The following is a 26,969-nucleotide window of genomic DNA, read 5'->3' as shown; positions in this document are numbered from 1 at the left end:
TTCCTGCAACTACCCGGGCTGGGGTCCATGCTCTCAGGCACAGAACAGAAAGGACCCTCCCTGCCAAGCCAGAAGGCTGTTCCTGGACACCGAGAGAGTCACCAGGGTGACTCTCCTTAGAAGCTATCTGCGAGGCCTAGGTTCCACCACAGAGACTCCAGAGACCCACATGCTCTGGGGCTCTGATCATCTGTGTCACACTACTGCAGGAGCGTGACGACTGGGCACGGGCTCCTCATTCCTTGCTCCCCTTGCAGAGGAGAACATTCTGTGCTACAGCAACAAGTGAGCCCACCCTGGCTGCACTCCAGAATCATCCGGAAACTGGAAGCACATATTTGGGGACACCTGGGTGGTTCAGTGGATCGGAGCCTCTGCCTTTGGCTCAGACATGATCCCGGGGTCCCATAGAGCCCCGCATCAGGCTCTTCACTCGGCGGGGAGCCTGCTTCCTCCTCTCTCTCTCTCTCTCTGCCTGCCTCTCTGCCTACTTGTGATCTTTGTGTCAAATAAATAAATAAAAATAAAATATTTAAAAGTACATGATTGTGCAGACCAGTCCAATCAGATCTTTGAGAAAGAGGCACAGCATCTGCAGCCACCGTGAGCTTGGGAGCTGTCACCATCCACTGGTCGTCTGCCACACCAGGGTAGCAGCCCACCCATGTCCGGGCCTCCCTGGCACCTCACCGCCCTGCCTGTACCTGGATCTGCTTTACCCAGGAAAGGAGATGGTGGGACTAGACCAGAGCTTCCCTTACATCACTGCACATTCAAGTCACCCAAGAATCTTAGGAGGGGTGGATTCTGATTTTGTACGTCTTAGGGCCTGAGAACTGCATTTCCAACAAGCTCCTGGGTGAGGCCTATCTACTGGTCTGAGGACCACACTTCAAGTAGCAGTTTCTGGTTGCAGAAGTCAGAATGGCATTCAGATGAGGAGGGCATGGTAAGGTGTTTGAGAAGAATGGACCCAAGGGAGCTGGACAGCTGAGGGGGCTTCCTGGAGGAGGTGTGAGCTGGAGGTGGGTGGGCCTGGGAAAAGGAGGAGAGGCAGCACAGGGAGCAACAAAGGAGAGCAGGGACAGGCGCGTGCTAGGACTCGAATCCCACTGCGATGGCTCTGCCCACCTTCCCTGTCTCTTTGTGCAGAGCGATGTAGCCCTTCCTCCAGGCTCGTGAGTGCCGAGGTGCGCAGGTGCTACGGTGGTGGAACAGACTTCTCTTCTTTTTGGCCTCATGAGCAACTACCGGTCCTTCAAAACCCATCTTCAATTACACGTTATCTCTAATATTTCCTAACCACAGACCTCAGGCAGAATCACCGGTTTTCTCACCCACACTCCCACAGCTGTCAACCCTTAGATTTGTTACAGACCCTGCACTCCACGGCAGGAGAGCACATTTTAGTGCTCCCGAATTCTCATGGGGTGTAAGTCTTACACGGATTCAGGAGAAAAGTACTGAAACTTCCAGGAATTCTAAAGTCATCCTGAAACTGTAAGCTATTCTGTACTTTTTGTTTTGGCAACACTGTATTCATGTGGCTTTCCATGAATGTCCAAAATAATACACAGTGAATCATTTTTCTGTGATTGGGGGCTATATTATAGAGACTTTCTGTTAAATATGTGTTATATTGAATACATGACTTTTTCTTATGAACCCATATGTTGGGAAAGATTTGGTATTTCAATTACAAGAAAAAAGATGATCTCTACCTAATACAAATATTTGATAATAAAAAAGGCTGAAACAAAGATATAGGAATGCAAAATAAATTCCAAATAAAAATTGCTCTAAAAATGAAAGGTCTTATCATGAATACTTGATATTGGAAATTGTCACTCTTAAAATGAAATTTTAAAACAAGCAAAATATGGATTGCCGTACTCATTAATCTTGATCTTAGTCATGAGGCAAATATTCTGGACATAGAAAAACTTCTTTCACTTAGTGCTGATGTTGTTTAAATTGTTATAGGGTGACCCCAACACATCTTCCCCTCAGATGTCACAACATCTCTTCGTATAAGCTTGGATCCTGTTTTAATCTTGAAAATACTGTGTCCATTCCTCCGTGACTGGGTTTTAGTGTGGAAAACAATAGTGCCTTTGTGTAGGCCAATTTTGATGAGTTTCTAATTCTGTGATTGAATATTCCACAAAAACATTCAGATCAGCTCTTTGAATCTCCTGTTTTAAAATATTGGCCAAAGGGATGCATGGGTGGCTCAGTTGGTTGGACGACTGCCTTTGGCTCAGGTCATGATCCCAGACTCCCGGGATCGAGTCCCGCATCAGGCTCCCAGCTCTATGGGGAGTCTGCTTCTCTCTCTGACCTTCTCCTCACTCATGCTCTCTCTCACTGCCTCTTTCTCAAAATAAATAAATAAAATCTTTATATATATATATATATATATGGCAAGACCCAGAGCTTAAGTGGTGGCCGCCCATGCACAGAAATCCCTAAGCTGCAGAGACCCCTGGTCTCATCTTCTTATTCCCCGTGACTTAGTGCTGGCCCCAGAGACGCTGGCTGTAGAGACAGCAGGCTCTGCTTTCTCTTTGTGGTGTGTGCAAATGTTTGCTTTGGACACCAGAGAGGGTCTTCAAGCTGTAGACGGTAGAACTGTGTGCAACAGAGAGGATAAATGAACAGTGCTGTAGAATTCAGAAGAGGAAGAGGAAGAGACTCCCCACCAGGATGGAGGATGAATGTCCCCAAGGACCAGGGCACAGACTCAGAACCCACTGGAGGAGACAGGACCTCTAGGTGGAGGCCAGAAATTGGGGGTCCAGGAAGGGAGGCCACAAACCTCAGCAATGTAACTTTATAGGCCCCTCAAACTGTGCCTCGTTTCAAGCAAGCAACTTGGTCCTTAGGGGCCCCTCTCACAGGCCAGCCCCGTCCCCAGCTCGTTGTTGGGAACTACTCTAGAAGAGGTTTGCTAAAATGACTTACTGACTCAACCCACATGGGAGCTCTTATGAGATGTCACCTCATGGTCCTTCCTCGATGGAGCCCCTCGTGCATCTAGCTGCTTGTTTACAAGTCATCCCATAGCCAACAGTTGGGGTCAGAGGACCTAGGTCTGAAGGGGGGTTGGGGGGTGGTATCACTGCAGGCTCAGGCCGGGATCAGTTAGATCACGAGGTGCACAGGTCCCACAGGGATAGCACTGTGTCTATTCAGCGAGTGGGGGCAATGGCTGTCGGAATATTCTGGCTGCAGACCCCATGCCACTCCACTCGTCTTGCGTGCAAATACCACAGGCTGTTGAGAGATGCTGGAACCTCTCCCGAGCTTCTGTGCCCTGGGGATGGGGTGGCACTTGGTCTATCCCTGGGCATCAGGGACCCCTGCCTCATCCTCAAAGAAGCAGAGCCCACTCCCTCACTGCTGCCCAAGAGCGACGTACGAGGAAGGACCTCTGTGACTGTAGATGATCTGAAGAATGCTGGGCTACTTGAATCTGAATTTCTTCCACATGGTCACTCTTTCTTCCAGATAAAGTGGAAAGGTGTGTGTCTATGGGGGGGGGGGCAATAAATGAGGTGTTAGGTTTTCGTGAGCATTAACAATGGTAGGGATGGTCTTTGATGCTCCTCATTTCCTAAGCACACATCCCGTGCTTGGGTCCACTCGTCCACTCTGAAGCCTCCAAAACATGTCCATCCCCTTCTCTCCCAGGTCAAGAAGCCATCCCTTCACATCTGACCATCTGCAACAACGTCCTCACCAGAAACCCTGCTTCCCTTCCTGACCCCGCAATATCCACTCTCCCTCAGAAGCCAATGTGACCTTCCAAATATGCATCGGATCATCATGGCTCTGCCCAGCTACAAAACTTCCAGGCAGCCCCTCACGTTTATCAAAACCAAACTCCTTACCTGGCCCCACCTATTTTGGACAACCATCTGATCCACAGTCCCCTCCTTGGGCCACGCCAGCTGGCTTTCCTTCTGCTTCTCAGTCAAGAACTGCAGAGGCCACCCCAGGACCCTTGCACTGATTTCCCCCTCTCTCAGCCTAATCTCACATCATAAGTAGACTTTCCTGACAACTGAGTCCAAAATCAACTCCCCAGTCCTCATCAGAGTTCTCCATTTTATTTCCTTCTTACTATTCATCAGCATTGATGCATTTCATTCCCTGTTTTTGTCTAACTTTCTGTCCCACCTCCTCTGCATAGCTTATGAGCTCCCTGAGAGCACAGCCCTTACTTATTTTTCAGTTTCTTCTCAGTACTTAAAATACTGCCTGACATGGAGCAGGTATACAGCAAGTATTTGTTAAATGAATGAAAACAAGGAGGCAGAAGCAAGACTTAGAACCTTCCTGCATACATGCTGCCCTGGAAAAATCACATATTTTCAAAATAGCCTCCACTTTTACAAAATTTAGAAAAATTTAGCTTTACCACCCCCGATAGATACTGTCTTCCACCTGCCACCTGGTCAGGCCCCTGAAGGACACTGTCTTCCTTAAAGGGGTGTTTTACTGACAGAAGGGTGTTTTACACAACGAAGATGTTTCTCTCCTGTATTTACCCACCAGGTCTTAAAGTCGCAAAGTGAAACAATAAACAGATGAGCCTTTATCATCCTTGCAGACATGGGAAGGTAAGCACCGTGGCAAAAGGTACAGCTAGAATCCGAATCACAGGACCTGACAGCTCATCTCAGTACATCTACAAACCTGGGAAAATGACTTCCTTCTTGCGATCTTTATTTTCTCACCTATAAAAGGAAGGGACTGATTCTAGGCCAAAACATTCTAGATGAATGTGGATGTTCGTGTCTGGGAGGGTCATGCTGCCATGAAAGTAGATTTTTTAAAAAATTAAGTGATGAAAGAAAATGATTACTGTAAAAGATCAAAATAAATACATTCCAAATTGTGTAGAAAACTTTTAAATTGGGGAAGTCGTGCGCGATGGGAGGTCTTATCTATACACCACGGGACAATGCATCACTTTTGTGTTCATCTTTTCGTGTTCATCTTTTTCTTTGTTCTCGAAGTCGTCGTGATCATTAAGTGTGTCATGTCTTCGCAGCCCCTTGGCCCCAAAGAAATTAAATTGGGGGAAACAAAGCAGGTAGCTGCTAAGCTGTCTTCTTGCCCCTGTGGTGACGGCCGGCTCAGGAGTCAGTGGTGGCCCAGGACCGGTCTCTATGCTGCTCAGTGCGAGAGGGTGGGGATGGACTAAACCGGGCACAGCCCCTCCGACGCTGCACTCCCTTCACCCCAGCCACACCGAGGAACGGCTTCAAGAGCCAAAAGGGGACAAAATAAGAACACCGGGATTTTGCCTGGACTCTGGGACCGAGGATTCCTTTCATCATGGAGCTTACCAATCAGAACTATCGGAGGTTTCATCTGGGCCAATCATGGGGACTGTTTCTTTGTGAATAAAATCAACCCAGAACAAAGCAGACCTGAGAAATAGAGAAAATTAAAGCAAGCAAACATAAGCACGCACGGATTCCTATTGATCCCTGTATCCAGCTGGCCTGGAAGCAAAACCACATTGTGATCCTTCTGGTCTCCTGACCCAACGCATTTCCTCTCTTGTCTAAACCAGTCAGAGGCGTATTTGAGGCGATGCAAAGATGCATGGCTTGTCATCGTCCCCATTCTAACCTTGTCTTTCCGGGGGACCCGCACAAGGGCGACAATGCTCCCCAGATGGTGCTGTGGGTTGGCTACGCCCACTCAGGTGCCTTTTCTCATGAGCAGGGTTCATCGGGGTCAGTGCTCCATGTGCTTCCTGCCCCTCGGGGACGGTTTCCTCACTGTCTCTGCAAGGGGGCCTCTAACTTTGATTCTGGGACCAAGGGAGAGCTGTTCAGGCCTCTCTGCAAACTGTGCACACCCAGCTGCCGTGCCCTCTCACGTGAGAGCCCAGCAAGGCTGTAGTGAACACTTGGGAAACTGTGACTTATTCCCACAGGGTGTGTGACCGTCACTGCCCACTGCACAGTTCAGTGTTCGCTTCTATCTTTAGCCCCGTTCCTTGGGCTATACCCTGAGCAGTCTGGGACAGACCAAGCTGGTGGTCCCGGACCAGCAAGGAGGGTCTCGGTAGAGCTCTCTGCCTGCAGCGGGCCTGGTGCACCTGCCACACTCGGTCTCCAGAGTGGCAGCCCCCTGCCTCCTCTGGTCCTGGGATTGGAGCCCTGGTCTCCTGCTTGGGTCCCCTGGTTTTGCTGTCATTCTCTGCAGGTTCCCTGTCTCATGGAGAACCACAAACCTCTCAGAAGCCTCTAGAGCCTTCTCCAGAGGGCAGGAGATCCCTTTCTTTGCCTGAAGTTGGGCAGGGTTCTCCCTACTGGGTCCCAGACTCTGGTTGTACCAGATGCTGAAGCCATAGCCCCGCCCCTGCCCCGTATCAGGTTATTGGGGGATGCGGGTAATTCCAAGACAGTGCTCTGTAGGGGCCCCTGGGTGGCTCAGTGGGTTAAAGCCTCTGCTTTCGGCTCAGGTCATGATCCTGGGGTCCTTGGATGGAGCCCTGCATCAGGCTCTCTGCTCCGCAGGGAGCCTGCTTCCTTCTCTCTCTCTACCTGCCTCTCTCTGCCTACTTGTGATGTCTGTCTGTCAAATAAATAAATAAAATCTTAAAAAAAAAAAAAGACAGTGCTCTGTAATAGAAATAAAACAGACAGCTTTCAGAGGAAGGAGCTACACACCTAAAACAGCCCCAGGATGCTTTTTGGAAGAACCCACAGCTGAAGTGGGTCTTAAACAATGGATAGAGCTCATACAGTTCGCCAGAGGGGCTGTTACAGGCTGAGGGCTCAGCCCAGGGATGGAAAGACCACATCGGGCAGCCGGAGCCACTTCCCACAGGCAGGGAGCATGCGCTGTGAGGCGGGAGGCTGGGAGTCCCGCAGGCCGACCCGGAGGCGCAGAGCCACGGACTGAGACCGCGGGGCTGGAGGCACCCTGGAGGGTCACTGGGAGAACCCTGGAGGGTCCTGGAGGGTCACTGGGAGAACGCTGAATGTAACGGTGAAGGCATTGAGGAGCTTTTCTAGGGATTTCCTCAGGAAAGTAACAGGCAATTTTGCTTTTGCAAGAGTAGAGTTGGAGGTATAATTCACATCAATCGTCTGGTACTGATGCCAGAATATTCATCTCATCGTGGACCTGGCCTGAGGCCAGAGCCTACCCAGCTGGAGCTTGACCCCATCTTGGGTGTGGCTTCTTCACCCCCAAGAAGCCATGGTGACCCATCCCGCCTGACCATTTGCAAAATGCTCTCATCCCAAAGTCCGGAGATCACTCCCATCTGCCGTCTGTGTCTCAGCCCCGTCCCTGGGCTCTTGCTTAACCCACAGCTCCCTCAGGCCACTGGGGTCACGACACCTGCTGCGGCACCCCGCATTGGCCTAATGGTTGTTCAGACCTTAACTAATGGGCTCATCACTACCCAAAACCGTGCCCTGTCCTTTTTTAAATGCTCTGAAAGTCTAACAGCTCCCCGAGGCTACAACTTAGACTTTGTGGCTTTCCCATGTTTGCACCTGTATTTTGCTGTCATTTTTTCTGTTCCAAAGCCTGGTCAGTGGATGGACAGTTTTCAGGAATGCTGAGCACCAGACCTGAGGCTGAATGAGCAAAGGTACATAAGAAACAGATCTGCATCCTGAGCACAGATCTGTGCTCAAACCTGTCGCAGCAAGTATTTAATCACCTTTTCTGAAGAGGAGGTGAACGCTGAGGGGTCGCGTGTTTTCCCCCGACACCACACAGCTTCCAGCTCCCCACAGGACAGGCTCTGAATTTGAACTCAGCTTGCCAGGCACCTGGTGCACGCCGGGCTCACCAGCCCCATAGGGGCTGTGAGAAATCTCCTCTGGGGACGTGCGACTCAGACGCGTCTCCTGCTATCACATAGGACCCACTGAGCTAGCATCCCTCACCAGCTCGATGCTCTTGGAAAGCGTCTGCCTGATTTTAGAGGCGGTTTCCTGAACGAAGTGCGTGATACCCACTCATGCTTCTCAGAAAGAAATTAGGGAAACGGCAAAAAGCATGCAGCCATCAATCTGTCTGAGAGCAGCTTCTCAGCGGCAGACGGGCTTCCCCCTCGCGCACGGCCCACACAGGAGCCCAGACCGCAGCGGCCCCGGCTCATCTCACCTGAGCAGGTTCCCAGCTGAGCTCCTTTTGTCGCAGCAACAGTGGGCTCCCAGCCGGGGAGGTCCGTGCTCCAACGTGGCTTGTCTGGGAAGCAGCCATACAACCCTGTTTCCTTGTGTGAGGCTGTCGCCAAAGCATCCCCCGTGCTGCAGAATGAAACCCGGTTTGGGGGTCCCTCTTCAGGGCTCCCCGGGGTGCCTGGCACCACATGGCACAACCCGCCACGTCCCAGCTCCAGCCAGACTGCTGACCTGGCCCCCGCGCTGTGTGATATCACTGGCTCGCACAGGGAGGCTTTAACTGTCTCGTCCCCAAGCTCAGAGCCCTCGTGTCTCTGTAGGATGCTCCTCCCGCGATGCCGGGGCTCCGCCGCCCCGGGCTTCTCCCTGCCAGGGCTCCAGGCTCGCGGGGGCTCACTAGCCCAGCCCCTTACCACCCAAGGATCCTTCGTTCTCACCGAAGTAATGATGAATCCCAGGGCTTCTGTGTAAGCCCTTTTCTTTTGAAGAGCCAATTAAAACATTTTCAGCATTCAGATATTTGTAAATATTCTGGTGTTTTTCCATAAATACCTATAGGTCGAAGTCATTGTATTCTTGGAAAAAAAAAAAAAATCCAACAGCCACTCCTTCATTCCTCTGAAACATGCTGTTCTCATTTAATTTATAAGACTTGCAACTCCATATGGAAAGGATATGGTTGACTGGGGAGACATGGATATTAAAAAAAAAAAAAAAAAAAAAGTGATCACATAGGAAATTAATAATGCACGCCAGACTGTGGATTATACTGTTGGGGGACTGAATGCGAAGGGCGGAGGAAAAGGGCACAGAATTGGCACTAGAGAGACCCAGTTTCCAGTCCCAAACCAATGCTCACTGAGCTGTACGGGTCTGTGCAAGTGGCTTCTGTGCCCCTCCCAGGCTCGCCGATGGCCAGCGACGTTTCCGACAGCCCGACCAGCTAGGTTTTCCTTTCTGGAGCAGAGAAAAGAAAAGCTACCTCCTTGTGCTTTTGGAGGCAGGGCGGTCCTTAGAGGGGGTGGACATGGGAATCGCTGAAGACCTCCAGGCTAGGACTCACAGCCCTGCCCCAGAAGATGATGACTCGGCGTCCTCATCTGCCAGATGGGAGAACAGAGCCCGCCCCCGGGCTGATGCAGCCCCTGTAAGGACCAAATGAGTTGTTACTTGCAAAACCCCGGCTCCTGCTCGGGGAATGTTAGCTGTTACCGTTACTCCTCTGGGGTCCTCGTTCTACCACGACTCTCTGAGCTACCGCGCCGTCTCTCCGGGACTCCATGTGCAAACCTCTTGTATACACTCAAGCGTCTTGTATACACTCACCAAGAGAGGGTTCTGCCGATGTGTGCAAAGACAAGACCACACCTCTATTGCCAGGACACAGGATCTCGCCTTCAGAAGACAAAAACAAAACCATTTACTGAGCATCTGCCATACACTGGGATACTCTATAAAGTGCTTTTTCTCTGCTGACTGTTGTGTTTCAGGGCACCAAGTAATGCATTTTTCTTCCGATAACCATTTAGAATGGCCCCGATCATAAGACAGGCTAATACTACCGTAGAAAACTTATACAATTTGCCCGAAGCGATAGATGTCCTTAGTAGTGAGTCAGAGATGGGAGCCCCGAAGTCCGGCTCCAAGCCTGCCTGAAGGGTGAGGTCGTCCATCCCAGGAATCAGTGGGGGAAGCGGGGATTTCCAACGCAACCTCGAAACTGGGATGAGGCTTTACAGAGGAGGAGGAGCGGGACTGCCTTTCTGTCACAGCCATTCCGTTCTCCTAACTGATCGCAGCATTTTACTGGGCATGAATTCACCGGACGTTTTTAAGTGTGGAACTGGAAAGACGCGTTGCTGTGCGAAGTGTCTCTGGGTGTCCCACACTGAGTGATGGTACACGGCCACAGCAGCAGCAAGCGAGGCGGAGCCCGGGAGGTGAGTGTGTGTGTGTGTGTGTGCCTTCCGCCGGGGTCCCTGCCCTGAGCCCTGTGGACGAGGCTTCACGCCAGCAGCCCGCAGAAGCATCGGGGCACCGGACAGGGCTGGCAGCATAGAGCAGGGCGGAAGGTGGGCTTGGAGCTGAGGGACAGACGCCGCACTGCCGGCCTTCGCCGCGAGGGGAAAAGGGAATCGTAGGGAGCAGAGAGGAGGACTGTCCCCTCCTCGCCAGGACAGACGGGATCCCCTGCCGGCCTCAGAGGTTGTGGGACAAAGAAGAAGGGGGGAGAAAAAGGATCAGCAAAGCTTCCCTCTCCCCAGCACGCTGTCATCCATGACATGACACGGAGCAGAGCCGTCCCCACGCCGGGGGGGGGGGGGAGGCAGCATCGTTTCTCGCCACCCGAAGACGCCTGAGCACGACGACCTTCCCCTTCCCGCCCATTCTGGGGTTCTGGGTCTTGCTAAGTGTGCGTGCGCGGTCGGGCTTTCCTCCTCTACCCAGGCTCTCTCTCCTCTGGGTGACGATGGGTCCAGATCACCTAAGGACAGGCCACCACGGACCACCAATGTTTGTTCCACACATTTCTATTATCCCAGCGAAGCCCGGCGCTGGGGGCGGGGGGGGGGGTGCTTCGCGGGGATAATACATGGGGGGGGCATGTAATCACTACTTCACACACCGACGTTTCCCGGGGCTCCCCAAGGGACAGCGGCTTTGTCTGCCTGAGTGTGTGTCCCGTTTCCTGACCTCCGCAGGACTGAGAAGTGTGACTGGGGCCTTCTCCTTTGTGGGGGGCTCTTTGGTTTACCATAGGGCCCAGCTTCCTCCCACCAGATGCGGCACCCTCCCAGCCGAGACAACCGAACCGCCTCCAGACATCGTCAAATGCCTCCTGGGGGCAAGATCCGCTGCGCTTGAAAACCGCTGGCTTCTCTGATTACAAGTAGTATGAAGTTACTTGTAATTTTACAATTAATATTAAAAGAAGAAAACTGTTAAGAAAATACCAAATTATGATAGAATGCATTCATTGTAGCATAGCAGGCAACCAGTGCACACTCGATATCTACCCGTGTATTTCTCTACTAAAGAGCAAACCACGAAGGAATTCATTAATTTATGTATTAGGAAATTTCATGCTTATGAACACTTACTGTTTTTTGGAGCACTTTCTTAGCCCTGATTATAAAGTCTTAAGAAAAACACTTGTCTTTTGTCACCAAGGTTAGCAGACAAATGAAAATGTCTTTCAAAAACACCTACATGTGCAGGCGCACGTGCATTCCCAGCAAACAAAGGCTATGGTCAGTCCACGCGCTGACTGATTCCTTTCACAAATAACTATTCTTTCTGCTCTGTGTTAGACACCACCATGCCTAGGCATGGATTAGGAAGCTGTATAAGACCCAATTCCTACCTTTAGGCAGTAGTAGTTTGAGAAAAATGTAGCAAACAAGTGAGGGCAATAACATATTGTTTATTCTTGTAATCAATATTTAGGCAGAGTGCTGCACAGTGGTGATAGGATATAGAGCAGAACTGCTACCATCTCCTGCAGTTAAGGATCTAGAAGAGATAAGACACAAACTCAGAAATAAGGAAGAAGATTATAGTGGAAGTAAGGGAGGCCACGGGGGTTTAGGGCAGGTGCACCCGTCTTAGATTAGAGGAATATTGATGATGATTTTAATACATGCTCATAAGCTTTTGGATACTCGGCTCATGAAACGTAAGTCGACTTCACCTCCTGTTAGATAGGAGTCAGTGCTGGTGTTAGGGACACATTTCTAAGAGAATGTGGTGGAAATGTCACCATGGGACTCAAGATAGACAATGGCACTCTGCTGGCTTCTCTCCAGCTTGAGGCCACGCCCTGGGTGACCAGCCACCATGTTGTACGGACACATTCAGGACAGACTGCGTGGCCCTGGCTGATAGCTGAGGTCGTGGTCAGTCTTGTGAGTGGTCAGACTCGTGGCCAGTGTGTAAGCAGTGAGTCCGGCCTTCAAGTTGCCCTGACTGTGGCTTTAGTGGAAGAGAGAGGAATGATTTCTACCAAATTCTGACCCACATCGCGAATTTGCAAGTAAAATAAATGTTTCCATTGTTTTAAGCCACCAAGCTTTGGGGTGGTCGGTTACACAACCATAGTAACCTTGACAAAACCACCTAGATTTGAAAGACATTTCTAAAGAGGTATGGGGGCACAAATCTACTTTAAGTAGTCCAGGCAAGTTTTCATGATGTGGTCATTTGAATTGTGCCTTGAAACCTGAGTGCATCCTCCAGTAGGTATTAGGCAGGCAGACAGGAAAATGGCAGGACCTGAACTGTTTTTTTGTTTTGTTTTATTTTGTTTTTTCAGTGTTCCAAAATTCATTGTTTATGTACCACACCAATCCATGCACTACATGCCCTCCACAATACCCACCACCAGGCTCACCCAACTCCCATCTCCCTCCCCTCAAAAACCTTCAGTTAGTTCCTCAGAGTCCACAGTCTCTCATGGTTCATCTCCCGGATCCGATTTCCCCCAACTCCCTTCTCCTCTCCATCTCCCAGTGTCCTCCATGTTATTTCTTATGCTCCACAAGTAAGTGAAACTGTATGATAATTGACTCTCTCTGCTTGACTTATTTCACTCAGCAGAATCTCTTCTAGTCCCGTCTATGTTGGGCATCGATCCTTTCTGATGGAGGCATCATACTCCATCGTGTATATGGACCACTTCTTCCTCATCCATTTGTCTGTTGAAGGGCATCTTGGCTCTTCCCACAGTTTGGCGACTGTGGCCATTGTTGCTATGAACATTGGGGTACAGAAGGCCCTTCTTTTCATTACATCTGTATCTTTGGGGTAAATACCAGTAGTGCAATTGCAGGGTCATAGGGAAGCTCTATTTTCAATTTCTTAAGGAATCTCCACACTGTTTTCCAGAGTGGCCACACCAGCTTGCATTCCCACCAACAGTGTAGGAGGGTTCCCCTTTCTCCATATCCTCTCCAACCCTTGTTGTTTCCTGTCCTGTTAATTTTGGCCATTCTAACTGGTGTAAGGTGGTATCTCAGTATGGTTTTGATTTCAATCTCCCTGACGGCTAAGATGAGAAACATTTTTTCATGTGTCTGTTAGCCATTTGTATGTCTCCATTGGAGAAGTGTCTGTTCATGCTTTCTACCCATTTTCTGATGTGATTATCTGTTTTGTGTGTGTTGAGTTTGAGTAGTTCTTTATAGATCTTAGATATTATCCCTTTGTCTGTAGTGTCATTTGTAAATATCTTCTCCCATTCCACGGCTGCCTCTTTGTTTTGCTGACTGTTTCCTTTGCTGTGCAGAAGCTTTGATCTTGGTGAAGTCAGGACCCACACTTTTAAGCACAACGAGGCATGTGACCACAAGAATGCGGCTGTGAGCCAGCACGTCCACTCTGTGAAGTGTGTGTAGCCTGGCTTGCCCACTGAGACAGGGCTGGGAAGAAGGATCAGAAGCAATCCAGCTAGGGACGCCTGGGTGGCTCAGTTGGTTAAGCAGCTGCCTTCGGCTCAGGTCATGATCCCAGCGTCCTGGGATCGAGTCCCACATCGGGCTCCTTGCTCAGCGGGGAGCCTGCTTCTCCCTCTGCCTCTGCCTGCCATTCTGTCTGCCTGTGCTCACTCTCTCCCCCCCCCTCTCTCTCTGATAAATAAATAAAAAATCTTTAAAAAAAAAAAAGAAGCAATCCAGCTAGATTCACATATGGAGACCTCTAAAACAATTTTTGTTACTCTGAAAACGTACATATAACACACAAGTTACCATGTTAATAATTGTGTAGTGTGCAATGCGGCGGCATTCAGTAGATCCCAACGTTATTTCCCAAAGAGTCTTCACCCAAAATTCCTTACACGCATCAGGCAATCACTTCCCCCACCCCCTCCCTTCCCCACCCACTCCCCTGGCAACCACTCGGCTCCTTCCTGTCTCTACGATTTGTCTTTCCTGGGTATTCTGTTTCCGTAAAACCATGCGACAGGAGGCCCCTCATGCCTGACTTCTTTCACTTGGCAGAACTCTCTCCAAGCCTCATCCACGCTGGAACCCATGCAGCACTTGATCCGTTTTTACAGCTTAATAATATTCCACTGTAAGGGAACGGCACATTCTGTTTACCTGTTTGCCCGCTGTTGGTCATGGTGGTGTTTCTGCCTTTGGCCATGGAGAGGGTCGCCATGAGTATTCCAAAGCAAGTTTTTGGTTGAAAACCTGTCTGCAGTTTTTCTGAGTATACACCAAAGAGTGGAGCTGCTGGGTATGTGATATTCTGTATTTACCTTCCTGTCTTCCACAGAAGCTGCAGCATTGTACAGCCACACCAGCAGTAGAGGGGCCCCATCTCCCCACATCCTCATCCGCACTGGTTACCCCCCGTTGTCGCTGTCACTGCTATTATTATTATGGCCATCCCAGTGCATGGGGAATGGCATTTCACTGGGGCTGGGATTTGTCTTCCCCTAATGACTAATGACGTGGAGCATCTTTTAATGGGTTTGTTGCCCTTTTAGATCCACCATACTTATACCTTCTCTGGAGAAGCTTCCAATGGGAAAAACTTCTGTCTCATGCCTTGTGACTGGGGCTTCAGCCACAGCGGAGCAACGGAGAGCCATTCGCCGTGGGAGGAGCATCCTGACCAGATTTAAAGTCCAGAGAAATCAACAAGCCTCCAAGCTGGGGCCACAGCTCCTGCGGAAATTAGGCTAGAACAGGAGGGAGAGGCTCGAAGCCTGAGCGGTAATCGCAGCCAAGATGCAAGGAGGATTGAAGAGCGGGGTCGGCTGGGTCCTTGGACCCTTCACGGTTTTGCTGCGTGTTCCTGTTGCCTCCTGGTTCATGTATTGCTACAGCCGTGATGGTGACCTGTTCCATGTGGTAGTCTTGGGGAAATCATCAGGAGCAATTCTGGAAGCCTCAAGAGAAGGGCTGTTCCACCATTTAGTTTCCTACCTGCAGGGTAGGAGGGAAGGTCCCCTAATCAGTCAGACCTGACCCTCATTTTCTACTTTTCTTGTCAGGAAACTCTTGAACCTACACAGCTTAGGGTGAACAAAAATGCCACATTGAGAATTAAATGTCACATAGAAACACATTCCCTGCACAAATTATATGAAACAGTGATAGAGATGATTTCTCATAGTGCATGTTTACAGCACCCATTACTAACTCTGTAGAAGTAAGCTGGGAGAAATTAATTTGCCATTCGTCAGGAAAAACAGAATTTGGTTCTTGCCTCATGCTGAAGATGACAAAAGACAGCTCCTTTCCTATATATTACTCTTCCTGTATCTTAATTTTTGAGACCCCTAGAGCAACTTAAAACATGTCTACATGCATCATTTTACAAAATACCATTATTTATTCTAGTTATTAATCAAAATGTTTATAAAGGAGTTTTTACACATTAAAAGTATTGAAAATCTTACCAGCCATTCCCTGCCATAACACGCCTAGCTTCAAGATAAATACAGAAAGCAAGCCAGGGGTGCATAAAAATGGAGATTTACAGACCTTCCAACATAAAGGTGTAGATATGAATCGACATGATTCCTGCATCTCCCTCTTCTCCAGCTTCCTAAGTCGCTAGGGTTGGGTTGTGCTCACAGCGCCGGAGAGTCCTGAGTCCTCCCTACACAGTCGCTTCCTGGATTCTCTTTCCAAATGCCCAAGTCAATTAGAAGAAATAGGATATACACTGACCATACAAAGTGCCTTGTCCAGGAGCATCGATGAAAAACAACTTCCTCCAAATAATAGAAAAGAAAGAAATGAGAAAAGGAGAGATCTGTGGGTTCTGTGCCTTGGTCCCTAGTGTAACAACCAGAACACACCCAAGTCCTCAGGGAAAGGTGGCCTCATGATGAGTCCAACCTGTGCAGGAGTGTCAGGCTTGCACATGCTCCCGGTAGCAGAGGGCCCACTGGTGTGAAAGCCCCAGGTGCTGGGGGCTGTCAGCAACAGCTTCATGAGGCATCTCATGAAGCCTCACAACTCAGCAACAGCTTCATGAGGCAATGACCATCACCCTCATCCTCAAAACCTTGGCAAAAGGCTGTAACTGTGGGCCATCCTGCAAAGAGGAACAAGCCGACAAAGACAAGAGGCCACGTTCCACGACCCTGGGGACATGACTTTCAATCAGGTAACATTAGTTATGTTTTAGACAATAAAGAAATGAACATTTCGTGGACATCCGGATCTGTGGCCTGAGATGCGCGTATGAAATCCTGTGCATCATGGGCCATCGTTCACGCACATCCAGCCTGGGGACCCTAGTTCATTTTAATTTCAAGCTAATAAGTAACATTTCAAATTCTATTTCAAACGTTGCATCACATTCCATCACATAAAGCTCCTCAAAGGCTATATGTTTGGTAATTCTCGGTTCTTTCAAACATGCTATAGAGGTCACCTGGGTGGCTCAGCGAGTTAGGCGTCTGCCTTCCTCTCAGGTCATGATCCTGGGGTCCTGGGATCGAGCCCTGCATCGGGCTCCCTGCTCCGTGGGAAGCCTGTTCTCCCTCTCCCTCTCCCCCTGCTTGTGTTCCCTCTCTCACCATCTCTCTCTCTGTCAAATAAATAAAATCTTTCAAAAAAAAAAAAAAAAGGAAGAAGAAGAAGATGCTTCAGAAGAAGGTAACATCTCGAGCTAATAACCCACATGCTAATGCCGGCAGCTGTAACTGTCCAGGGTTGACTCAGCCAAGGGCCTGTTTCCTCAAACTACGGAGCTGAGACCCTGCCTGTAAAGCAGGTAACGATGAAAAGGAGTGAGTGCCATAAGCCACGGTCTCCCAAACTTGTCTCGCTCATCTGTGTGTGCTCTCAGCCTACGGATGGATGGAGGCTGTAAATGCCTTCGAGCCAGGGAACAGCCTGAAATGCCTCCAGTTCCCTCAGTGCTGAGCTGAACCCCAGTGTCACTGAGGGCCCAGCCTAGGCTCTGAGAACTGGGGAACATTCCAAAGGCCTTAGGCTCTATTCCCTGTCCAGCACGGGACCGACATCTCAAAGCCCCGCAGTTAAGACCCCCAAAGGAGGCATTGTTGTTCCTTCTTCCCCTTCAGCTAGTCTGGGTTTTACTTGCTTCTCTCTTCCTGTGACTCTATGGGAGGTTGACGAGGAAAAGAACCAGAACAGGGAATGGTACCAGGTACTGCAGAGTCCAAAGTCAGCCCTTTCTCGTGTAAATGGCAGCAGGACACAGAGGATCATGATCTTGGGAATGCCCCCGACCTCCGTCAGCACTCTTGCTGGTCTCGTCTATTATTATGCCTGTCCTAGGAGAGGGTTTTTATTTTTGTAAGTAAACTGTACTGTGTGTGACTCAGTATCATTTAAATAAAATCACGTATGTGCCGAGGACACTTAAGTTTAAATCCCAGCTCCTCTGTAAACGAACTGCACAGCCTTTGACGTATCACTTAAACCAGGTAAATCTCCGTTTCCTCATTTGTGGAATGAAAAATAATACCACCGCCCCCCCGCCCCCTCCACAGGGCTGTTGAAAGTATTAGATGAGAAATCGCAGGCAGAAGAACGTCTGCACCAGGGTCTCGACGAGAACAAGTGCAGGGACACACAGGGGTGCTCAGCCCCGCGCGCCCTCCTCTGAATCCATTTCCTCCCTGAAAAAAAAAAAAAAAGTCTCACAAATATTACTTCGACTCCTATTTTGCCAATCCTTTCAAGAAGGAGAAATGATATTCTAATTTGAATGGAATGAAACAGCTCTGGTAAGTGAGGTTTGCAAAGCGTAAACCTCCGTGCAGGACACATCAGTGGAGATCTTCAGCGGAGAGCGGCCGCGCAAGCCTGTCCCCGTGGGCTCTCGCTCCATTTCCCGTCCCGCCAGCAGCTCCCACTTGAGTCCATCAGTACAAGCATTTGGGAAGGAACCTCAAAAGGCAAAACCATTTCACTCTGGAAGTCTACGTTGTATAGATGCAAATGATTTCTGCATGGATGAGACCATCTTTGTGAGGATGGAATACGTGGATCGAGTATTTTCAAGAGACTGTGGATATGCCACGGGCTGGCGGCGGCTCCCTCTCATGAGCCGCTGTACCTGGGAGCAGGCTGCAGGGAAGGTCCTGAGCGCCTCTGGCTGGAGCCCGCCCCTGAGCTCAGAGACGGGGCGACGGGGCTCCCAGAATGGACGCACCTTCTGCGTACAAGAGAGCAAACCCAGCGGACGGTGGCTGGCCAGCCCGCGACGGGCCCCTCGCAGGCATGCTGCTGAAGCCGAGTTCTGCCCTTGCAGTGACCTGCTTCCCTCCAGGCTTCCTCATTTGTCATTCAGCCATTGCCTGCTTTCCAACTGCCCACCACCCGAGCTTGTCGGCTAACTCAGGGTAACCTCTCAGAGGACACAGGAAGTGCTTTTTCCTCAGGGCTTCCAAGGCAGATTCAGAAGAGACCCACAATGCCATGAATATGTAATGAAATTAATGTGGCAAAGCATGGAATTCCTAGAATTTGAAGGCGAAGTCCCTACCAGCTGATTTTAATTTTCAGTGAGATGTTTCTTTTTCTGGCTTCCCCACCCTCTCCACAGTCTGAAGTCATGTGCAGATAAAACATGCTGAACACAGACCACTGGGCTAGCACTATGCGGAGTGTGATGGTGCACACTGCCCAGAAACACTGTAGCAAGAGCCTGTGAGCTATTTGTTTCAACATGCATGTTACAGACCAGTAAGCCGAGATCCAGAGAGGTTAAGTAAGTGCAAGAGGTAGGATTGCAGCTGGTAAGTGCAAGAGGTAGGATTCTAACCTGTGTGCTATCAGCCTGGATGTTTACTTCGTTCTACACTTCTGAAAACTCACAAGGTCCCATTGGTTCATGCTTTCATTCAGTCATTCAAGGGCTGTGGGTGCTTATTCTGGGCTGGACCCACTGATGGGTAATGTCCATGGTTACAGTGCTCATGGGAATGCAGAGAAGGGGACAGCCGGTCCCGCAGGTGCACAGCGTGGGGAGGGGGGCACAGGATGCCAGGGACGGGGATCCCCTGTATGGCTCAACTGCTCCAAAGGCCTGGCAGCACGAGCATCTAAGGAGCAGAGGACTCTGGGAAGGAGTTGGGTACTTGAGAAGCTTTCTGGGTACTTGAGAGAGGAGAGCAGGTCTAGGAGTCCATGGTGTTACCGCCCAGTCCATGGTGTTACCACCCAGGACTGTGGACAAAAGTCTCAGTGTTGGAGCAGAGAAGAGAACCCTAGGTAGCAGGGTGGCCGGGGGAAAATGGAACCTTGGGGCATCTGAAGCAGCAGACAAATGGTGGTGAAGATATGGGCAATCGCCAGGCTCTGAGGAAGGAGCAGTGAACACTGTTCAAGGAGTTTGCACTGAATCACGTCCCCAAGAAAGACGTGGAAGTCTGAAGCCCCCAGGACATGTGAATGGGATCTTATTTGGAAATGGGGTCTTTGCAGGCAGAATGCACTTTTGAGGAAGCCAGGCCGGTGGGACCTCATCCAAATGTCTCAGCGACAAGACATAAGAGCTGAGGACTGTGGCCACCACCACAGCTCCCGAGGTGCAAGGTTGACGGTCCCTGGGTCGGTGTCCCAGCACGGCCATCATGAAGTCTGGGAACGGAGCCGCTTCAAACACAGAAGTGATGGTCCCACAGTTCTGCCGCCTGGACGTCTGAGCTGGAGCTATTACTGGGGACACGCTCCCTCAGGAGGCTCCAGGGGAGAGTCTGGCCCCCACTGTGTCTGCTTCACCTTGACATGCTGCTCTCCCTGTGCCTGTCTATCTCCACCTGGCCCCCTTTATCAGGACACCAGTGCCTCCCCCCCCCGATGACCTCCCCGTATGCGTTTGGACCTGCCTGGACCTTATTTCCAAATAAAGTTATAGTAGGAGAAACTCAGTCCCTTTCTCGAAGGTTTCAGAAGCAGAGTGTGACCCCACGGACACCTTGATTTCTGACCTCCAGCTTCCCAAACTGCGAGAAAATACATTTCTGTCGTTTTAGGCCATTAGGGGTAACCACTGGTGACACCAGCTCTAGGAAACTAACACAGCCACTAAAATAAAAGGAAAACTAACATGAGAACTTGAAGAAGAGGGGTGTTTTTAAGGAAAGGGTTATTTGAAGGCAGGGAAGCAAGGCACGGAGGGCTCTCGGCCCTGCTGGGGTCCGGGAAGGGCAGGCGCCGTGCTGGTGGGCAGGGGACGGGCTGAGGAGCGGCCTTTGGGTCTGTTTTATGGACAGTCGCCGGCTGTGTGTACGCTGGTGGGAGAAGCTGGCACCGTTCGGAACTGGGCATCTGGAGATGGGCAGGCGCCAAAGGAGAGCTCCTTCCCCGGCTGACGCATCTCGGAGAAGTCAGGCCCAGGCTGTGCCCTGGACCCTTCTCACCTGCGGGTGAGCAGAACAGGCTTGTTCCGTTCTTCCCTGGCCCTGGCTCCGCCCCTCCCCCTCAAACGGGGACAGTGACAAACTTGAACGCTATCCTACAAGCAGTACCAAGGCCGAGTGAACCAAAGGAGGTTTCTCATTCATTTTCAAGCAGGTAGTCAGCGCGCTGAGCTCACGTAGGATCGGCCGATTTCTTTCCATCACTTTTAGAGGACGTTAGAGCTCTTTGCTGAGCATCCCAGCAGAGGACCCCTCCCTAGTTCCGTTGTTTCTCTCCCTCCCTGCGGAGCCTGACGGCAGAGCTGTCCCAGGCCGAGCTTTGCTCCCCCTAGGCCGGACCCCAGGACCCGCGGTGCCCTCCCCAGCTCCAGCTCCGCTCCTTCCTCCCGCGCCAGGAGCAGTCTGGAAAGCGGACAGCCCAGTCATGCTAAGTGCTGGCGTGGTTTTTCTCTTCTTTAATTATTTTGGTCACACTGCATGTGCTTTGACTCCTATTACCAATAAAGCTCTGATGGCCAGTCATTCAGGGACATTTTTACATCCCTGAATTTGCTTTCAAAACACACTAAGCCAAGTTTTTAGAAGACTGTTTCAGGATACATTTCAGCTAAAATCACTACGCGGGTTCAGTTTCAGTGGATGGTTTTGCGAATTAACGTGGTTCAGTTCAGTTTTGGGTTCATGGTTCAGGTCAGGTCACGACCCTTAAACATTCCTAGATAAGGTGGATGATATTAATTTCTTATAATAATAATGCTGAAGACAGACATGAAAATAACCCTTTGTCTGGGACTCCACGGTCCTTGCAGACACAGAGAGGAAAGATCTCTGGTGACTTTCTTAAAGTAGCACAAGGTTGCAGCTTTTGTGGATGTGAGCTGTGACGGGGGAGTGCGGGCCACTCCGTGTCGGTCCTTCAGGGCCACTGCCGGCCACTTGGAGGGGACACTCTTCCGGCTTCCTCTCCGAGACACCCCGTGTGCTGTGTTCACATAACTTCTCTCCACTGACGTGTTTGGTGGGAAGGGGACATTCAGGGGCAGGGGTGGGGGGCTGGGGACATTCTGCCACAGGGGAGTCCTCTGAAAAGTTGAACCTCTCTCATTGTAGTTTTGCTGGAATGCTTTCATCGACAAGAGGATTTTTGTCATTGTTTTTGTTTATTTTTATGGCAGCATCTTCTCGCCAGCACAGGGAGTCCTGCGGGGCGCGTCACGCCGGAGCTGCCCTGCGGGCTGAGGCTGCCCCATGGTCCGGGTGACGGCAGACAGCAGGTGGCCCTTCCCTACGGGGACCCCTCAAAGAGCAAACGTGCAGCCCCCACGGAGGGTCCCGAGATTTGCTGCTTTTCCTCCCGTTGCTGTTTCTTTAAACCACAGAGCCCTTCTGAGCCTCTTTCCACCTCAGAAGCGGCTTCTGTCCCAGAGCTCCAGAGAGGCCGCTGACCTTCCTGCCTCGCCTCCCCCTCCCCCTCCCCTCCCCTCCCCCTCCCCTTCTTTCTCCTTCTCCCTTTCTCCTACTGCTCCTCCTCTGCCTCCACCCTCTCTCCCATCCCCCATCTCCCCCGCCCCCTTCCTCTGGACCCCCCCTTCTTTGCCTCCACCTCACCGTCCTCTTTCCCAGCTGCCTGCCTCTCGCCATGTTTTCCTCTTTCTTGCCACAAAAGCTCAAAAACAAAGAAGGAAAAAGAATCCGTGGTGTCAGGGGTCGCGGAGTGGCCTGCAGGGAGCCCCCCCCCCGCCCCCGCCCCGCCCCTCCGCAGACCTTCCACGCAGCTGCTCAGGCTCACAGGCACCCCACGCCCCGCAGGCTTTCCCCACGCTGACCACAGGGCAGGCGGTGGGAGCATTTCTGCCCTAAGCCGGCCTTGCATTCCCCCAGGGGACTCGGAGCCGCGACCCCCAGCCCTGCTGTCCCTCCGGAGATGCTCTGCACAGCCGTGGACCAGCCAGCAGCCCTGCCCAGGCCGCCCGGAAGACCCCTGACACCTCGCACAGCCTGTTTCTCGGCCCGCCCTCCCCGGACCTAGGGTGCAGACATTCCCGGGGGAGCTGCAGCCTGCGAGGGCCTCCTGGGCTTGGCCCCCGGAGGAACGCGCTCCAGGGCTCTCCAGGCTGGGCCAGGCTCCCCCCGCCCCTGGAAATGGACCCTGAGTGGCCAGTGTCGGTCGGGGCCAGGTCCCCACACGCTCACAGCTCACAGCCCCGTGCTTCCCTGTGGGAGGGAGAGGCCCCTGGTGCTGGTCCACCCCTGCGGCTTAGCCAATGCCAAGAATGTCCTGGAAATCGCTGTTGTCCCAGCCTGCCCTCCTCACCCTGAGACACCCTGGCAGAGCAGACCTGCTCGTGTGGGTTACAAACACCCCTTCTGTTTATAGGACACTTTCGTGTTTCTACTAGAGGACCTGATCCTTGGGCGGGGAAGCAGGGGAAGCTCCGCCTCCTGGCCCTGCCCTCAGCCCCGGAAATTCCTCCTGCCCATCACCTGGTTTTGTGTGACCGCTTGCTTCCAGGGCCTTCCCGTGGAAAGGAGGAGGGCTCCCGGTCAGAAAACCCCGTCCCTGGCTCCTACCCACAGCCTGACTTTGGCTGGTGCTTTTTCTCTTCCCTGAAAGTGGGGCTAGCAGGCTGGTGGTGTTACCTGGCAGCGCCCAGGTGTGAGTAACCAAAGCGCCCGCCCATCTAGAACCCCACCGTGCTCCCTAAGGATCGGCTCTCTCCTCCCCAGCGAGGATGCTGGTGACTTGAATCCTGGCCCCACACCTTATTTGCACATGCCCAGAGCTTAGCACGAGATTTGGTGCATGGTTGCATTTTTTAAAACAGGAAAGGCCGTGTGTTTTGCACAGATGAGCAAATCTACTTTGCCGGCAGGTGGACAGAGGCATGGGGTGGCTGGGCTCATTTATGGGGACCCTGACTTTGAGAACCTTACCCGCTATCCATCCTACTATCAAGTGTCTTCAAAGATCCGCGGTCCGTCTTCTCATTTGTTCATAAAACTTCTCCAAATGCAGTCTGACGGTGAAGACACCTTACCGCCATCCTTCTGGTCGCCTCACCCCACAAGAAGTCTCACATTTCAAGGAAATTAAAGAGGCTCATTTACACAAAGTGGTGGGGAAACCCAGGTTGGCGGTACTCCCGGGGGCTGAGCTCTATACAGTGCACAGTTACTGAGTCATCGACGTGCGGACACGGCACCTGAGCAAGGAATTTTTCCGAGAATTGTCTGCTAAGGGAGTATAAGTCTATTGATTCAAAAACTGTTTTGCTTGGTTGTTGCTATTAAGCAGAGACCACATTGATGCTTTCCAATTCAAATCTAATCATGTTAACCTTCAGTTTAAGCCGTCGGTGATCTCCATGATCTTTTAGGATCAGCAGCAGAATCCTTGGCCCAGCGTCTGAGTCCCTAAGAGCCCCTGCCCCAGGACACCTCCCTCTTTCTCCTCTGACCACCAGCTTCCTTTGGTTTTGGCTTGTGTTAGTGACTCACTCCTTCCCTGGACATAGCTGTGTCCTCTCCAGAAACCCCGCCCCCACTTTCTTAGTCAATTCCCCTGTTTTTTTGTTTTTGTTTTTGGATTTGGGTTCAAATACCGTTCCCAGCCCTCTCCTGTGCTGTGCATACAATCATGTTCTTTTCATCCCAGCTTTTTAGACAGACATTTCTCACTCTGGATATTTAAATGACCTAAACTGTAAACTCCCTGGGAACAAAGACTGTGTTGGTTGTTCTCACTCTTGGATCCTTAGCGCTTATCACGGTGGGCCCGGCTCCTAGTAGGTACGTGGAGTGTGTTGAACGGAAATCCGCTGACTAAAAGAATATCGATCTGAATGACTCAGAGAGCTGTTCCCATAGGGGCAGCAGGGTAGAAGCCCAATTAGGTTAGGAGTGTTTGCTAGGCTTTCGGAAGCCAGGGACCATTCATAGAACAGCAGTCTCAGAGCTAAAAGAGATTTTAGACGTCATTGAACTGAAAACTCCCTCTCTTTGCAAATCTACTAGGGCATGCATGCCACTTGATAAATGGTTTTCCAGGCTTCGCTTGGGCTCATTTTGGACAAGAGGTCTGCATTAATAGTTGATAGAGCTTAAATCACCCCCAAAGAGTCTGTAGACCAAATAAGGAATAAAATCGCCTGGAAAGAATAGATCCACATTTTAGAAGAGGCAATTTTAAAAAAGAGGCAATTTTAAATCTAATAAGCAAGGGGCAATGTATGTACAAGATTATAGAAACAAACCAGTCAATGGTATATTTGCATTAACTTCCGTTCCCCCTTGCTGGGGAATCGGTCTGTCTGGTGGGGTGTGCGGTGTCTCCCCAGGTTTTCAGAGTCCACTTAGGATTTCTCCTCTCTGTTGAAACGCGGGGAACCGGCCCGATACTTTTCTTGTTTTTGGTGTAGATATTCTAGATAATCTCTCTCATTTGGTTAAAGTTCAGTACCTAAATCTAAAATCTTGCTTAGATTCCCAGGAGTTCTACACGTGCTTTTCTATCACTTTTGCTGGACTCCCGTGTTTCATTAATTTCCACGTGTCTTGGATCTGGCGCTGGGACATTATTGAGTTTCCCTGAATCACTGCTATTTCTGTGTCTAATGTCTGCCACTAGACCCACAAATAGGGTAAACCTGTGTCTCCTGTCAGTGAAGCAGACAGAGCACCCTACCTCTGATATTCTCTTCGAGGGGTGGTAAAGGTCCCCTGCCGACTGGGAGGTTTACAGTCCTCACAAACGATTATTTTTAGGCTGAGCTTAAGCAGAAAGGCACTTTTTTTTTTTTTAATTTTCTTGTACCCTTTTCTGTTTTCTTTCTCCATTCTTTGCTACTCAAGTCCCTCGACAGAGTCCCCATGTTGCAAATACATTCTTGCCCCCAGGCCTTAGTGAATTCGCTGTCTGTTTAATACCTACTCCATATGGGATAGATTAACACAAAAAGCTCTAGCCTTGTACAACACTCAGATGCTTTCTTGTAATGGCCATGAGGATGGGGGCCGGACATGAACACATAAGTGGGTGCATGTACCAAGAACAGAAATCCATTGAGTTCCCCCAGACCAGACGTCTACATTCTCGAAGGCTCTCAGCAGCCAATAAATTTGACTTGAACTTTTTTATTTCATGCATTCTGCTGTTAAAGCAAACCCTTCTTTCTAAACTAAGTATAATTGTAAGATACTATTCTGAGTGCCAAAAACGTCAACTGTAAGTTGCAAACATGGACACATTTAAACAGAACCATATGTTCGATTGAAAGGAAAAATCAGAAACAAACCAATCCCTCTACCTTTTGCTAAAGAGATACATTGCAAAGAAGCAACCATGTCATGAAAAAAAAAAATTAGGGAAACAGTGATGATTATGCAATGCTGTGTATTCATATATTTTCATCAGAAGAAAAGTTATCTGTGTTCTATGGACATCGTAGGCAGGAGAGAGCCTTATAAAAACCTACTGCTTCGAAGGCAGAGGGAGGATGGTTGCAGAGCTTTTTCCACACCAAATCAGCTGATTTCATTCTACACCTGGGTTATATATCTCACTGAGTTACAAAAGCTTGGTTTTGTTCAGGCTCTGTCAGTAACTGCCTCTGGGACCTTGGGTCATGGCTTCCTATGTCACTCAGAATAACACCCACAGTCTCGACCAGGTCACACCTCCCCTGGCCCCGTGACTCACCTCCCCCTCTGCAAACCCTGCTCCTTGGGCTCCTTTTGTGCTCTAAGAAAATCCTAGGAGTTATGTTGCTGGATAAATCCCCGTTCTACAGAGAAGAAAACTGAGGTTCAGGAGTTTGAAGGAACTTACCCCAAAAAGGTAGAAGTGAGAAGTTGCAAGGTAAGGGTTCTAAGATTTATTTACTTATTTTTAATCCTGTGGCTTTCTGTGGGATAATCATTTCTTTATTTCAATAAGCTCACTCTACTTTCATTGGCTCATCTGTACCAAGAGAAGTTTGGGTCATATGTCCATACCTCCAATGGTGGTATGTTTAATAGAGATACATAAACCATTTTAGGGAGGTATATAGACCTCCTTATATATAGGGAGGTCCCTATATAGACAAACTTCAGGAAAAAGTAGTTAAACTTATGTTTTAAAAACAAGAAACTAGCTTAATAAATGCAGACCTTAATGCATATTATTGCTAAAGGGATAATTTTTTATTTTATCATTTTTAAAATTTTTTTTTAACTGAACATAAAAAGTGAGCTTATTTTAAGTAATATTTAAAGTAATAGCACTGTATATAGGGAAAGAAGTCATGGGGAAAAAAAAATGTAAAATTAATGCCCAAAGACTTGGAAGTTGTAAAACAGTGAAGTAGATAATCCCAAATAGTTCTTCCAGCTCCCAGGAGCACAGAAATCAGTGATTTTGTTTAGCCAGAAAGAAAAGTGTGTAATTTAAAAAGTAAGTC

General features: G+C 50.0%; 1 long non-coding RNA gene across 1 annotated transcript in view; it reads right to left on the bottom strand.

Moving 5' to 3' along the window:
• LOC309872666 overlaps positions 1-8,374 on the bottom strand; it is a 65,767-nt gene extending 57,393 nt beyond the window's left edge. Inside the window, exon 1 of the long non-coding RNA XR_014316044.1 lies at positions 8,152-8,374. This is a non-coding gene — a long non-coding RNA (uncharacterized lncRNA). The remainder of the gene's footprint in view (positions 1-8,151) is intronic.
• Between the last annotated feature and the right edge of the window lie 18,595 nt (positions 8,375-26,969).

This window comes from Mustela nivalis (assembly GCF_964662115.1).
Source record: "Mustela nivalis genome assembly, chromosome: 8".
Classification (NCBI taxonomy): domain Eukaryota; kingdom Metazoa; phylum Chordata; class Mammalia; order Carnivora; family Mustelidae; genus Mustela; species Mustela nivalis.
Note: the sequence above shows the minus strand (reverse complement) of the source record. Positions and strands in the feature narration are given on the sequence as shown.